Source organism: Apteryx rowi, unplaced genomic scaffold (assembly GCF_003343035.1).
Source record: "Apteryx rowi isolate R43461 unplaced genomic scaffold, aptRow1 scaffold_366, whole genome shotgun sequence".
In the NCBI taxonomy this organism is placed as follows: domain Eukaryota; kingdom Metazoa; phylum Chordata; class Aves; order Apterygiformes; family Apterygidae; genus Apteryx; species Apteryx rowi.
Window position 1 is genome coordinate 608,405 of NW_020450152.1, and position 16,508 is coordinate 624,912.

The 16,508-nt window shown below is 42.2% G+C and overlaps 1 protein-coding gene across 6 annotated transcripts in view; it reads right to left on the minus strand.

The window, feature by feature from the left end:
* The window catches only part of ATXN1 (ataxin 1), a 224,024-nt gene that overhangs the window by 179,219 nt on the left and 28,297 nt on the right, over positions 1 to 16,508 (minus strand). Inside the window, exon 3 of one of the 6 annotated variants that reach the window (XM_026073305.1) lies at positions 5,156 to 5,291. The exons of the other annotated variants lie outside the window; for them this stretch is intronic. The gene's annotated coding sequence lies outside the window, so the exon portion shown is untranslated. The remainder of the gene's footprint in view (positions 1 to 5,155; positions 5,292 to 16,508) is intronic. 6 annotated transcript variants of the gene reach the window in all.

Consider the following 16,508-nt stretch of genomic DNA (forward strand, 5'->3'; position numbering starts at 1 on the left):
ACTAGCAGCAGTGAAAACCTCTGTGCTTGTAAACCAAGCAAGGGAGCAGAACTTCAGAACCATGCAATTACAAAGAGGAAAAAAAATGTGATTAAAGAGACCCTATTTCTCACACAGTACAACTCTGAAGAAATGCCAGCAATTGTCACAGCAAATTTTGTGGCGAGGAATTGTTCACTTGTTCATATCCAGAGATGTGAACTTTTCACCAGAGAAAATCCAAGTACAGCAACCTATCGACTGCTTACAACCAGGAGCTGAAAACATTTTAAGAATGAATGGTAAGTAGAGTCATCACAGGATGAGCTGTAGCCTGACTCATTCCAATGCTATAAACAATGTAAAAATGGGTATCCCAGAAGAAAGAAGGGGAGGGAGGAAAGAAGTCTTTTCCCATGAATTTTTAAATCACTTAACATTACTAACTTAAAAATACCAATTGCCAATGAGTGATTAGGTGGCTGTTCCAATACATACACTAAGAATCTGAAAGTAGAACCTCTTACTACCATTAGATTATTGGTTGTGATTCGCTCTTGACAACAACAACAACAACAAAAAGGACAAATGAACATACAGTCAGTGCTAATTATTCTATGGTGCCATGCAGTAGCCCTGATTGAAGTTCAAATGAATTATGAGGGATATAAACAGAAATAGCTTTATATATAAATTTGTATTTAGTCAAGATGGCAGCTACAGCTTGGCAGAACTGTGTTGTGAGGCTGTGTTACTAGCTAAAATGATCTTAGGTTATGCTATTAGATAAAATACTTCTGTGAACTAAAGCACTGTAGAGGGCTGAAGTTCAGAAAATCTATTCCAATACTGTTTTGTAAACTCCAGTATAGTTCAAATTCTGCACCACCGATATCAATTCAGTGAAATCTCTTTGGGACTGATCCAGCCCGTGGCCCGCTTGCACCCGCCCACCAGCATCCTTCGCTCACGGGGAAGCAAAGCGAAGCAGGGGCTGTGCACCCCAGGGCACCTCTGCCTCTGCCTCGCACCCTCTGCAGTGAGGCTTCAGTTACGTTTGAGGCCCCAGGTCTCCAAATACAACGGACCCCTTGGACTTGTCAGAAAAGAGCCAAAGAGCAATTGCAGCTACCACTCAGTGAGATAACAAAGCGTGCACCTAAACATAGGTTACACACATCTGTATATAGTGTATACACAAACACTCTCAATGAAAACACGTACACATGCATTTACAACATTGGGTCTTATTATTTCTGATTTTGAACTTTTGCTGCCTCCCCCACGCCCTCTGCAAAACATCTCTGTTTGTTTTCCTCAATCATTAATCATATTAGACTACTAAAAATTCTGGCATCAACACTGTTTATACAGCCTTCTCTCTCTTCACTCAAAACCCACTGGCAAATATTTTCACATATACGAACACCATCCTACAACCGTGCTTTTGAATGCTAATCTAAACTGAGTTCTCCTAGTCAGCATGGTAAAAGGGCTACAGTTTGGGAGGGGAAGTGGAGGAAAAAAAATGAGAGAGGGGCCTTTAAGATGAAATAAAAATAGACTCTCTTGATCCTACCATGACATGGCCCAGACATTCTCCCCGTGGGGGAAGAAACTGTATCTTACTGCAGTGATAGTTTTTATAACATTTTCTTCCTTTTTTTTTTCTTTTCTGTGCAACTTTGCTTCCTGAAGAATGCTTTATGTAAAAGACATGACATTTGGCAACTGAGCTATGCTGCTTTGTGAAATTCTTTTGGCAAGTGCCCTCTGTGCTGACTGCATTAAGCACATTATTCATTTATTTATTTATTTAGGTAGAAGTCAAAGGGAATAAGCCGTAGAATTAATGCACAGCACAGCACTGCTCCCAGACCAGTTTCAAAAAAAGGGGAGGAGACGGGGGAAGGAAGGGCTGGAGTCACTGCTTTGGGGAAATCTCATCCTGGGAGAGGGGAGGATTCCAACCTCAAAGCGCTGCTGCCACTCTGGGCATATACAGTGACTCTTCGATCGCAGGGCATTTAGCAAACATCAATTAATTAATTAATTAAACCTCAATTCCACAACAAAGGCAGGTATCATTACTCATCTATTTTGCATATGGGTAAAACGAGCCATGGAGTAAACCTAAGCCCGTGCAGAYCCTGCCTAGGATGCTGCGGTGGGAGGCTCGCTAGCTGCCTCATGCACAGGCGAAAGCCACGCACCAGTAAGTGGCCAGAGGGCACAGCACCCGCCACCTGCCCGCCCACACTTCCTCCCTCACCCACTAGAGCGAAACCAGAAAATGCAGAAGTCGTCGCACACCACCRTCTCCCCAACGCGCAGCAATGCCTGTGCGCAACTCCAAGGCGCAAGGATCTCTGGTGATAAATATGGATCTCCTTTGCGCCACACAATATGTCCCTGTGGGAACACGATCAAGTTTGGCATTGTTTGCCCAAAATCAGTAGCAACATCAGCGACAGCGTCATATGATTCGTGGTCATATTCTCACAAAGGCGATGGCAAAACTTCCAAGGGTCAAGGAGTCAAACAAGCAACCCCAGCTTCCTACTGAAATCACCATGCACGCTGCAAGACAGTTGTACATTTATGGTTCAGAGCTGTGGAACATATTACTTTATGCTTATAAGAAAACAAGACGCTTCTTAGAAACAATGGAATATTTTGCTTACAATCACAAAGAGCCCTGTTTTATTTACACCAGGGACCCACAAAGCTTGGTAACACACCACAAGGGACACACAGCAACAGCAGCTCATAGGACCTAAGCTCACAAGCTAAACAGGAAGGAGAAATGGGAACGGGAGAGGACGTAACCTACCTGCCCAGGGAAGGATGCAAGCAGCTGGTTAATTCCACAAYTTTTGGAACAATGAAGTTTCTGCACTTACTGCAGTCCCTAATATTTTCAGGCCAAACTGCTTGCAGCAAGAGGCCCATCCATCCAAGCTGTTGTTCRCATACACACACACACCACTGGGGAAATGAACCAAGTCCCCCACCAGCGCGACCTGCTGCTGAATGGGTACAGGCCTTTCTGGCAAGGACAGTTTGGAAAGCTGAGCAAGGCCTGGACAGGCCATGCTGGATCAGGCAGTGCTGTCTCATAGGCTATGACCAAGTATGCAGGTAAAAGCTACCATAAGCTTTTCCTCTGGAAAAGTTTTAAGCAGTTTGGTCCAAAAAAATGTATCACACCTAACATTAAAAAGGTTTTTCTAGACATAAGTCTACAAGAGACAGCTCTGCATGCTCTTCATTTGTTTGGGCCCCTGTTAAAAAAAAAAACACGTGATTTTGTTCTTAGAGAAGAAAATTGACACAACCACCTAAATCTGGATGTCTTCTGCTAGAAGAATATGAGAAAAAGTTTAAACCCCCCTAAAAATATCAGGCATTACCACTCCCTCCTGTTTTAACCCTTTTTCCTAGAATACCTTCATTTCTAGGCAAATTTCAGTGATATCAAGGTAGTTTTCACAACAGCAATATACAAGCCCAATCCTACTAGTCTTATTCAAGCCAAACTGAGTTTAATCAGACTACCAGTTTTAATAGAGGTTTCATTTGACTAAGGACTTGCAGGCATGACCTCGACTACACTCAGGACAGTAAGCCATGGAAGTCAGTATCCAGTTTAACTGCACAGTCTTTTCCATCATCTGTCCTCAGTGGCGAATATACTAGGCTCTCTTTCAAAAAAGGGCTGAGGGAACTCAGCACTGAAATGGGCTAAAGGAACAGTATCTGTCCACAAAGAAATCACTGGCAAAATTTCCTTCACCTAAAGCAAGGAAATGTCAAACCTTCAGTAGCACATCTCAGTCATTCACTTTAACCTGAAATCATGTAACAGCACTTCAAGTGGGGATTTTGACCTCAGTGTACCAATTTACAACTTCCCCACACAGGATGTGTGCCTTGGTCTGGAAACTCATTCCTGAAGTGTGGGCCACGGGCAAGCAAGGGAAACCTCAGTATAAGTTGTCTGAAACTGTGGTCTCATTAGCCTAAGATGCAGGCAAATTTGCAGTCAGGAGGCTTTGGTTATATACTGGATGTATATTGCATACATACCAGATACTAACATATCAAAGATGCACACGTTGTCCAAGGGAAAATTCAGCACCAAGACAGGCATTAGTAATCACTCTTTTTTCTTAAAAAAAAAAAGGAACAAAAAATATATTTGAGAAAAGAAATATTCTCCACCTAACACAACTGTGAAGGCAAGAAAGAGGAATTATTTTAGGGTGGGCCTGGCGATCTCACTGGCCTCAGATGCACAGTGCAGAGATGTCAGGAAAGACAAAATTACACATCTTAAAATTTAGTTACAGGAGGTTTACTTGGGGGGGGGAGGGAGGATGGCAGGGATGAGAGAGGGACAAGACTTGGGGGTAAAGGGGAGGACAGTATACACAAGAGAGGGCTAAGACAGGGTTGTCTTTGGCTTGACACTTGCCAAGTGAAAAAGCAAGTGTGAGTCACAGTAAAGGTAATTCACAGTGTGATGTGACTGCAAGGGAGAGCTGAGCAGACCACACTGCATGAGTCAGCAGCTCAGATAAAAAGGGTGATAAGCAGCAGCAGATGGGACATGTCTTTACTAAAACAGCCCTGCAGGACACAGGCCTCCTCTGCTCTAATGAAAAGGCCGTGCCAAGCTCCTGCGTGCAGGCTCATGGGCTTGTGATCCCGTGCATCAGAGACCAGTGCACGGAGGTCAGGAAAGCAGCTGGCACGCAAGTGCCGACAGATCCACACACAGAGGAGCTCGGAGAGGCAGGGTGACAGCAACCCCACCATCACCACACACACACACACACACACACACACACACACGCACACAGCGCCCTAGGACACCACCATCCAACCCGCTCAGACAGCGGGGTGGGGAGGAAGCCAAAAGGGGGAAGGAAGCTGCCACCAGGATCATGGCATTTAGCCTGGCTGACAGCCAACGTATATGTTCCTGCGAGTGAGAAAGCCTTCCTCGTAGGTGCCAAGTGACATATGCTGCAGCATTCATGCCTCCTGAGGCCGTTTTACACCTTCCTGGCATGCACCTGCAAAGCTGGAGGCAGCAGCGGCACAGCTCAGCATCGTCTGTAGAAGCCCAAAGGGCAGCTGAGGCTATTTGCAGAAGTATAATCTGGTGTACCTGCAGCTTGGACGGCTCTGCAAAACTTTCAGGTTTCAAGCTCCATCTTTTTGTACCAGACTGCAGAGAGCTGAGGGGGCTGTTCTTGATCACAGAATTCATGAAGACCTTCTTCCCTCTCCTCCTGAAGATTTTGCTGGAAGAGCAGAGCATTTAACCCCAGGATGCTAAGCACCACGTTCTTTGTTTTGATCATACTCAAGCCCACATCACCTGCAAAATACAACTGCTGTCCTGATGACAGGAACAACTTGCAATGGTGGTTCTTCACTGTCAGGATACCTATTACATCCATTTTTAAATCTGGTTGGAAAAGACGAAAGCCCCCTCTCACCAGCCCCAAAGAGGACAAATACATCAGGCAAAGCTCAAATCACTTCCTTCTCACTTTTTGGCTGAGATGAAAATATACCCTGCCTGCAAGGGGTAAGACAGAAAGTAAAATGTTCTATTTTTAGACAAAAGATCCTGCTTCATCAGGTTCATCTAATTTCTAAGAACCAAACCTTGGCAAAAGGTCTGCATCTGAGGGCTATGAAAGATGACTTGTTTCATTTTCTTTTAGTGCAGCTCATAGTATGACTAGCATAAATCTAAGCAAATCTGCTTTAGCCACACATACATGCCAGCTGTTTCTATTTGGGAGAGACAGTCCCTATATTCTAGCAGAATATATTTATATTTCATTTTTCCCAATCTGTCCTGCCAAAATAAGCATGTTGTGTCCAAGTATTTCAATGAAGTTAGAAGGTGTGTCTATTTTTCTCCCCTGAACATCCTTATTTATAGATTTCAAAAGTTGGCAGGTATACTGAGGAAGAGCAGTTGCTGAGCCTAACACACTGCAAAGCAACAGATCTGTTGTAACAGATTAACAGGCAGAGAGATAGAGACAGGAAAGCGAGCTGTGCTTCCCTTCTTTACACGTCTGGGCTTTTGAATGCAGCTTTCTGGAGATAATGACAGTAACTGCATGTCTAAAATAAAGCTGGACTGAGAGCCAACCCTCATGCAACCCCACCGACAGCAGATTTTGGCTCTAAGTTTTGGTCACGCACTTTTCTAAACCAGGCATGCACATTCCAAGAAGTAGGTAGGGGAACTGCTTTCTTAAGGACGTCRCAAGCACCAGCAAAGACAGGGGAGGGCGGTCAGTGTGTAAGAAAAACACTGAAGTTAGTTTTCATTTCCTGTCTGTTTTAATCTCGTATAGAGGCTTTGCTAGCTGCTACTTCCATTTTCTGGCCTGCCTGCAGAGGAACTGTTTTCTTTACCAGTTCACAGAAGGTCCTTTTTGCTGTAGTTGTAGTGCCTGGTGCTCCTGCAGTCCACCCCACCCTGCCCACCATTCACTGGCTGCAGCAGTGGTGAACTGGCCTCCAACCACAAATCACTGTGTTGGCCTCCCCCTTGTAGCTGTATAAATAAACATACTGCTGATTACAGCTTCTACTGGCAATCTGTTTAAGAAAAAAAAAATGCACAGGATTAACTTTTTTCATAGTCTCAAATCTTTTCTTCATTAGCCCTTGAAGGGTTTGGCCATCAAAAAAACTTTTATACTACTTTTACTGCTGTTTTTTCACACTTCCATGGGCTCTTTGTTTGTTTGTCTTTGAACTCATGATGCGAGTGCTTCTATATATTCTGCAGGCGATTCCTGAAATGCACTGCACAATTTGCATGTGGACACAGGCGCCTGCTAACCTGATGACAGTTAGTGACAAATTACGATCAGAACCCAGATGCAGACTCCATTTTTCTCTGTCTGGAGAAGGTGCTGTATCTACATAACTTCTGATGTGAGGCCCTTGGGCCTTCAGCACAGAGGCTGCTAAACAGTGACAATCAGCAACAAACCATTACTGGTAGTTCTGCAAAAAGGCTCATATGTTTCTAAGCAGCTCCCCCGGTAACATACCCACTTCTGCACATCCAGTCATCAAACACAACTGTCCATCTAACCCAAGATGTAAGACACGGCTAGGCAAGGGTGACACAACCTGCAATGAAGGTGGCTGAGGACGGGTGCTGAGCTAGGAGAGCAGAAGGCAAAGGTGCAAGTGACAGAGTGGAGAAGTCACATTGCTAAGAGTTAACCAACATGGTATTTGCCAGGAGCAATAACTTCTCCTCTTGCGTGAACTGTGACCGGGAGCCATGCCAGAAAGTGTGTATAGTCACAGCTAAAAGAGATGGAAGAGGAGGAATCACCTGATCTCCAGCCTGTGCTCGTCTCTGAAGATTTATCTTAGCACCACATCCTTAATACCTTCCCCAGCTTCCAAAAACCAGTCCTTCATGCACGCACTAAAGGAAGAAAATGAAGTTGTCTGGTATCTTTACTTTCAGCTGATGTTTGATCTTCTCGCAAAGAAGAAAAACACCAAACTACACAAGTGTTCAGTGTTATCACACTTGATCCACACGTGCCTGTGAACTTGCTTCCCTCATGGGACCAACAGCCATCTCTGCAGTCCAGGRCGGAAAAGACAGGGCATAGATTAGTAAGTAGCATTTTGCTTGCTTTTTCCTTGGGGAGATTATGTAGTTCTGGCACGTCAGAAAATAAAATTACTAACTTTATTCCTAAAATCTCTAGATAGGGCTCAGTCCCACTGCTGAGTTCATAACTGAGTGAATATGAAATACAAGTCGCTTTTACAAAATCCAAAAGCATGACTGGGAATACAATTGAAAAGTCCCAAATCCTGTTCCTTTCCTTTAYCTGCAATACAATGCTCTTCTCTCACACTGGACAAAGCAGACCTAGATTATTACTTTTCACATACAGACTAACATATAAGTGACTTCTCTCTTATTCATACACACAACTTTTTTAAACATTAAAGGTTAATTTCAGCTATGCAGACTCTGTATCTTGAGTGATTGGCTCTGGCAAAGAAAATGAAATACAAGAAGGCCTGGCAGAGAATAAAATTCTAAATGTTTATTCCAGCTACTGAGTAACTTCCTAGGATTAAGAAACAGAGGCTCAGAGGTTATCCCACAAAGACATACATTTCAACAGGTTTGTGTTCCCGGTGCTCCACGGACTCCTTCTCAGTCCTACAGCTTGGCGCTCTCTCCCCTCCTGGCAATCGGTGCTCTCCTCAAAAACTGAATCTATTGAAACCATTTGAATTCAATTTTTCTTAAAAGTAACATTCAGGGAAGTATATGCTTGCTGCTAAAGTTTTGAAGACAACCAAACCTTGGAAATGATGGATGTTACTGACTGAGCTGCTTAAACCAGGCCTAACTGACATCCTACATCAGTTTTCAGCAGCAGTTTTCAGTCTCATCTGCGAGGCCAGGGAGAGTATCTCCTTATCATTTCAATGCCTTCAATAGACTGAGTTAAATATCTAGCTCAAATACGAGAAAGGCACTGGTAATTGTGAAAGTAAGAAAACAGAAGTTCAAATAACTTCTTAACRGGAGTGATGTGAGAGAGTTCAGGATCTACTGTTCCTAAAACTCTGCAAGATATTGTGACCAAAACGAAAAAAAAAAAGCTTGGCTTAAGAACTACAACTAATCTTTCCTTTACTAAATTAATTTCAATGCAAAACAAGTTCTTTTTTTTTTTCTCCTCTCCCCCCTTATTTCCCAGCTCCTATTTTAAGGAAGCATTTAGTTATGTGACAGAAATGTTTAAAATCTTTTTTGTGCATTTTTGCTGAATGTATATTTTCATTTGAATGTAGCTTGACACAAGTCACAGGCAAAAATATAATCTTCTAGTAAACTGCGAATAGAAAATGCACCACTGATGACCTTGTAACAAAATAAAAAATAGAAAAAGTAGAGGCCCAAAGAAATATAAGTTGGACTATATTACTGGTGAAACATATCTGTAGAAATATACTGTAGTCTAAGTTTTAAAAACTATATACATGTAAAATTATTCCAAGAACTAAAAGTATTCCCTTCTTTAAGAACAATACTTAAAAAGAATAAATGCAAAACAAGATTTAAAGGTGAGTATTTTAATAAAGATTTCCTGCTTGCTGTTGTTAGTCATGATTGATATCAGCAATTTGAATGCCCCTGAAAAACGCTCCACAGCAGGAGCAGTACTGATCCATTTCTCCTGAGATGGCACACTAAAGATGGTGAAGAGGAATGTTAGTTAACTGATGCGTGACAGATACACTGGGACAGGGACAAATGCACATTGATATTTTGAATTAAAAAAAGGAAGAGGGGCAAGAGGCTGAAATGTATGCATGCATGTGCACGTGTGAATGCATGCCCTCAGTTTGTTATCGCACTAGATCAGGACGCGGATTTGAACAGCAGCGGGCTAGGAGGAGGAAGCTTTTGCAAAAAGGCAATGGCCAGCAACTCAGAAGTGCTCAGTCAGGGTAGTTCTCCCAGACACCGGGTGGCTCCCTGCCATCCTCCTCCAGCGTCCCGGGTCCAGCACAGCAGTGACGAAGCAGCCCACAGGGCCCACAAGCCGGCAGCTGCGCCAAGAGGGAGCCAGCCAGCTCGGCTGCTCTCGCTGGACCCAAACTGCCTGGCCCGACCTCTTCAGCAGGCTCCTCATGGCACTCCCAGGGGAGTCCTGTAGCACCCAGGTTTTCCCCACAGCCTATGGCAGCCCAGATCCCATCCTCCCTGCCCTGCACAGTAATGGAGGTGGGGGAAGTTGTGTTTAGAAAAGAAAAGCTCTTTGCTGTTCTACAGCAAAAACTGAATTAAACAAGGCCTCAGGGGACCTGCAGAAATTGGCAATGTAATGGAGGTCATCCTCCAGTGAGGACGAAAGGAGCAGGGAAGTATCTCTGGGGACACTGCGAGCCCTTTCTCAAGGTAGGAAGTTCCTTATGGGGAAGCACCTCCGGCACCACACGGTCTTCCTTTGCCCCGCACTGCCCCCATACAGCAAACAGCAGAYGCATGGTGAGATGCATTCATGGTGGTCGCAGCAGCTGCCAAACTCCTTGTTGGCTTAGGAAGCAAAGGACGAGTTTGAGGTTTGCTCCTCAACTGCTGTTTCAGGCACTTAATGTAATTAAATTATGGAGAAGAACAACTCATGTATATAGCAATGAGGTAATTAAAGCCCAGTTCTTCCCAGTCTGCTCTCCAAGTTCAAATAAAATAGGTACACAAGGGCATGAAAATCTAGGTGAAAGAAACAACATCATGCTCTAGTGTAAATCACGGAGTACTGCTGGCTTTACTACAGCCATGTTATGTATTAGCAGGTACTAATTCTGTTTGCACAATATTTCAACAAGCAGAGCCAACCAACATCACTTCCTCTATTTCTGTATACGAGTAATATATTTACAGGAACAGCCTTTTGAAACGTTCCAGTAAAATTAGCTTACTCACAGACTTTTTTTAAACTGGAACAGAGAGCAGAAGGATAATATCATCATTTTTTTGTGCATAAATCAACTGTCTATGTTACCACTGATGTGTTGTAATAATGAATTGCCACTATCTTTTGAGTTGTTTGCTGCAGTATTATTAGTCTACCTAAGTTCACAGAATCACACACAAAAAAAAAGTCCTTCACTATTTCCTCAGAAACAACCTTCAGAGGCATTCCACCTCCTTCCCCAAGGCAAAGCCCAAAATATTCCTAGAGGAGGTTTGTCTGTTTTGTAAAAAAAACTCTAGTTGCGACATTTCCACAGCTTTCTCAAAGGCTAATGACTGCCACACTGAACTACCCTTATCACTTGAAAGCTCTCTTAAATGTTTAACCTAGTCTTGCCACCTTCAGATTAAGTCCATTACTTCTTGTCCTAACCCCAGCAGCCATGTAGTACAGTTTATTCCCTTCCTCACTGTAGGAACCTTCCACATAGTTGAATGCTGTTATCATGTCCGCTGCTGGCCTTCTCTTCTGTAGACTAAACAATCCCAATACTTTCGTCTTCCTTCAGCAGGTCGTATTTTCCAAATCTTTGATCATTCTCACTGCCTTCTCCCTGGACTCTCTCCAACTGGTCCATGTATTTCTTACTATGTCGTACCCAAAACTAGGTGCTGAGCAGTTTCCAACACTGGGCAGAGTGGACAGATTATTTTGTATGTCTTCTTCACACAACCCAAAACAATACTTGTTTTGGGGGGGGCTTTTTGCTTGTATGACACTCTATCTTCTACTCACTTTATGATGCACTTTGGTCACAGATGTGCTGTTCTGTGGACATCAGTGAGGCTCAGGAAGCAGGACTCTGCCCTACACACACAAGGATGCCAGCGCCCGGGGTCTGAGCCCGAGCAGCAGGGGAGGGCAAGGAAAGCTGCTCATCCAGCATAGCCCTGGCAGCACAGCTCCCCGAGGAGAGACGAGCAGGACATGCTGCAGGCTGCTTTTTTCTGGTGGTCTGGGAACCAGCTGTGATATTTTATACCCTATTCAACTAAACCAGACCAAATTGCCTCCAGTATGGCCCAACTCCAACTCACAGACCTTCTTCTGTAGGACCACTGTTGAGTCAGTTATTCCCCATCTTGTGTCACGCAACTGGATATTTCTGTCCCTGTGCAGTACTTATGAGTCTGTATTCTGCTTTTTCCCCAAACCATTCCTCCAGTTAGCCAGGGCCACTTTGAACTTTAATCCTGCCCTCCAAGGAGCCTGCAGCCCCCCTCCATGCTTCTTATCCTATGCAAATTTAAGAACTGCTCTCTCTGCTCCATCAATCATTTCAATAATGAAAACAGTGAATATTACCAAAGCCAGGACAGATCCCTGGGGAATTCCACTCACTCTAGTCTTCCAGTTTTACACTGAACCACGAGTAACTACTTTGAACACTGCCTGGTGCAATTCTGGGCATCCACATTACAGATTACCCACCTAGCTCTACAGCTTCCCCAGCTTGCTTAGACAGCATCCAAAGCCCATTAAAGTCAAAACAATTTCTACCATACAGACAAGTCTCATTATGTTGTCATAGGCCCTGCCAAAAAGTCTTTGCTAAATACTGCCATATAAACATAATGCACATTGGTAGTAAGAATGGAAGTGTCGGTAACCAAGCTTTAGGATGACAGGAAGAACTTTCAGTGAACCAGGACAGCAGGGGCACAACTTTGCTTCCAGCAAAAAGGAGGCTTGGAAGAGGCAAACCTGAAGCCATTATAAAAATGACAGGAATTTTGTACCTGCCATAGATCACTGTTGCCTTATCAGCTAAAGAAGATACTATCACAGACCCTTTTTTTCCTTGTCTTATCCCATCCAGCAGTTTCTCAGATTGCATTCCTTACATCTCTCTAATAGCGTATCCTGTTCACAGATCATAACCGTGCTAGATAGGCAGCAGAGATCCCAGAACCCAGATTAAGGGTTTAATCAGCCATCCAAAGCACCCTCAGCACCACACCAGAACTAGGCGAAGTAAGTGGCAGCGGCTGGTGCCTAAAACAAGGAGAAAGGGTAAGTTCCATGGAAAGTGAAAGGTGAGGCAGCTTTCCAGCACTGGCTCCCTCCACTTGCCAAAATAGCAATGCCCTGCCCAAGCCTCATGCCGACTTCTGTGGAAGATGCGCTTGTTTCCCAGGAGAATTTCTTCTTGCAAAGCAGATGTGTTTTATTGAAGCAATCGCATTCTGTTGCATAATGCGAGCAGGAATCAAATATTATACGCTATTTGGTACATTTGCAAAATGTAAACCAGAAGTTACAGTGCAGCTCACTGATGCTGCCAAGAATGTTAACACTGTGATTGTAGAAGGGGAGAACATATCCTCCCTCCTCCCACAGCTTACTCTGAGTTGTAATTTTGCTAAATTCTTTTGTGGTAGTCAGTAAAATACAAAGCAACACATCTATATTACTTTCATTTTGATCTGCAGTGACTGTTAATACCATCACCTCAGGACCTAACTCTGCTACACGGGCAGATGCAGAACAACACTAGGAAGAATCTGGCAGGTGACAGCACCGAAGTACGTAAGTTTAATCATTCACCTTATGTCCTACACAATCAGGGCAAAAATTAGGACCAGAACTCACAAAAAAACATTTCCAGTCCCCTGCTTGAACCAGGAGGAACACTGCAGAAGCAGAGGTATATTCTGAATTTAAATATAGATATAATCTTTCTTTATAGTTTCTAGGAGTTGCACAATGCTATCCTTCTTTAGAAGAATACAGATCTTTTCTAAAATATATTATGCATAACTCAGTTTTCTATAACAGAAAACTCACCAAAGGAAAACTGTTTACTCATACCAAAAACGTATCCCAAAATTACAGTAATTTATAACCTCATTTTCACTGACAAAAGAAATAATATAATTTTCTTCTGAAAAATATTGGTACATAGAAAAAGTAATGAATAAATGCCTGTAAACAGGTATCAAGTGATGCAACTATTAATCACTTCAACAAAACTTCAATTAAATCATATGTTAAGCAAAAAAAGACTGAATTAAAAACAAGCCACATAATCTGAAATCAAAAGAAAAATCTATCAAGCCAAAGCAGARAAGTACAATTTAGAGCAGTAAAATACCATGACCTGTTAACTGACCAGTCGTCTAATTGTTATTTGTCAAACTCCAAGTATGCTAAATCATAGCAAACATAGATTAAGTTCAGCAAAGTATTCAGTAAGCATGTGCCAAAGTACATCTGTATTTTAAAAGTTCTTAAGCCTACGATCATAGTTACATACATTTTTAATGGGCTAGAGAGCTTAAAACTCTGGATCTATTTGTATACACCCACAAAGATTTTTTTTTTAAGAGGGAGAAAATACTCAGAAAGTGATCTGCACTGTCCACATTTTAGTATTACAAATCAAGCCAGCATTTAGCCTAAGCTGAACGCATATTTCTGGAGAAACATCAGAAAGAAGCCTGAGGATTAGTCCCAGCACAAAAGAATGAGGGAGTAGCCTGCTGTCATCCTGCCAGCTTTGCAGAACGGACAAGTTAGCAAGCGAGGCATCAAAAGCTGTGAGCAAAGAAACTCATACCCACAAAAAATGCAGCAACATCAAGTGTGCAAAAAATTTCCAACGAATAGTATCAGGCCCAAACACAAGAATTGCTGACCAGATGAAAGTCCTTTTGGCCTCAGCTGGAAATACTTAGCACCCTTAAGGCTAGTTAAACTTTTATAAGCCTTCCTAATTTAATGCTATAAATTAACTTTGAATATTCAGCACTTATTTTTTAAGGCCCTGACCCTCAATCTGAATCAACAGCAAGGCACCAGCTCTACCTACATCAAGGAAATCTGCCTAGATGCCTCCATTTCTATTTGCACTGTAAAGGATACATTTCTTGTTTTTATTTTTTTAATTCCTTAAACTAATGGTGACAGGAAAAGATATATTCACTCCTCTTTTGCTCTTTGAAAAATCTCTCATCGATACAACAGTGCAGTAACTTACAGGGCTGTGAAAGGGAGCACTGGACATTGAAGCACATGGCTGCATGCACACACATACAGGGAGGTGAAGGAAGAGGGCTGCACACTAAGCTCTTGTTTTTATCATAATTCTCCAAACTTGAATAGAGCTACTGACTACAGGCAGTGAAGATGGACAGTTGTGTTATGAAAACACATGGCTGATTCAAAATTATCATGTTTAGCAAGACAGGTTTCATAAGGCCCAGGTCACCTCTGGGGGGTGGGGGAAAGGTGTAGGAGGGGTGAGGAGGTCTGCACCTGCCTGGAGGTACCTTCAAAGTCACTTGAATATAATTAATGTGATAACAAAATTCAACAAAAAATTAGCAAAAATAAAGTAACTGAAGGACAAAAGGTTTACCTTACTGAATAAGACAACACTATAAGAGGTCTCCCCACTTTCCCTGCTGTAAAGCACTCCTGAAAAATTGAGCCACTGAGCTACTGCTTTTCTTGACCTTTTCACTGAAAGAGAGCAGAGTAAAAACAGGAAAGAGCTAAAATTACATGCATTAAAGATGCTTCATGTTAGGAAAGTCTTTTGAGTCATGGTTGCAAATTCATTCTGTGTCAGATTTGCCAATATAATGCTTGCTAACGACTATCTATTAACAGCACAAGCAGTCAAAATGAGTGTGCCGTCTCTCAGCTGTTGTAGCAACATAGTATATACTACAAGATGCAACTATGGAGTATTTGCCTCTGTTGCTGTTTTTCCCCACCCAAAAGCTCACCTCATATACTATGATTAACTTAAAATGCCCTGAGTCCCAAGGAGATTTGCTGTCCTAATTGCTTTTTTTCTTAACAATGATGCAAATAAATATGGAATTGTTCTATTCTCTTCTATTGTCTGAAGAACCCATCCACTAATTTTGTTCTTTCATGGTTTGGTTGATTTAGTATAGCTAGGAATCAAGAGTAAAGTGGATCATAGCTTAATATAGAGTGTAGTTAATCTTCCCTTTGCATAATGCTGGTACACTACGGCCCAAATTCCAGAGATTTATTTGATGTGTACATGCTTTCAAGCATTAGTAAACAAGTTGCAGCTCATTATGAAAGAAGAGCAGATCCAAAGAGCTGTGAAGCTCTTTATACATGCTAGACTGACACAAGCAGTGCGATATACTTGCATCTGTATGGGTATCAATTTCATAATTTTGGAGACCATTTCACCCAGGAATATAATTTTTTTTTTAATATGAGTATAAAAATATGGCTGTGATCATCTTCCCTTGCCCTGATGCAGTACTGTCTCAAACATTACAGATGAGGTAGCTAGAGAGGCAGTCATCTTTTTTTTTTTCCCTCCTTTTCTTTGTTTAATGGATTTGACTCCTCGTAACATAGCCAAAAAGAGGAAAAAACATACTAGAGCCTCACAAGTGTACAGACGCAATAATTTACACACAAAAAACCCGGCTTCTCYCACTTCTCATTCCTTATTCTTCAATAACTTCTATTAATATGCTACAGAACATAAACAAGTACTCTATCAAATATCACAGAATATTTTACTTTACTAAACCAATCAAATTATTATCCTATATTCTGTAATTAAAACACTTTTGTTGTTGTTCATCTGCAAATTAAAAAAAATTGGGTCCTTTAGAAGCTGGTCACAAGGGCAAATTATCAATTTAAATACAAATTATTTTTAATAATGAAATTTCAAATCAAAGATTTACCATGCATGTAGTACAGTGGAAGCACTTCTGCAGGCAAAGTTACTTACAGGCATCAGTGTTCTCCAGATAAGAGACCCGGTGTGAATGTACAATATTTTAACACACAGGCCAAACCATCCAAGCCATACTGCTGAGTTTAAATAAGCCATTCTCATAATACGGCACAATTTCCTACCAAGCAGAAGAAACATGACTCCATGCTCAAGCACTGGCTTTCAAAGACCATGCTAATTCCTTGCTCTCACAAATACATATATGATTT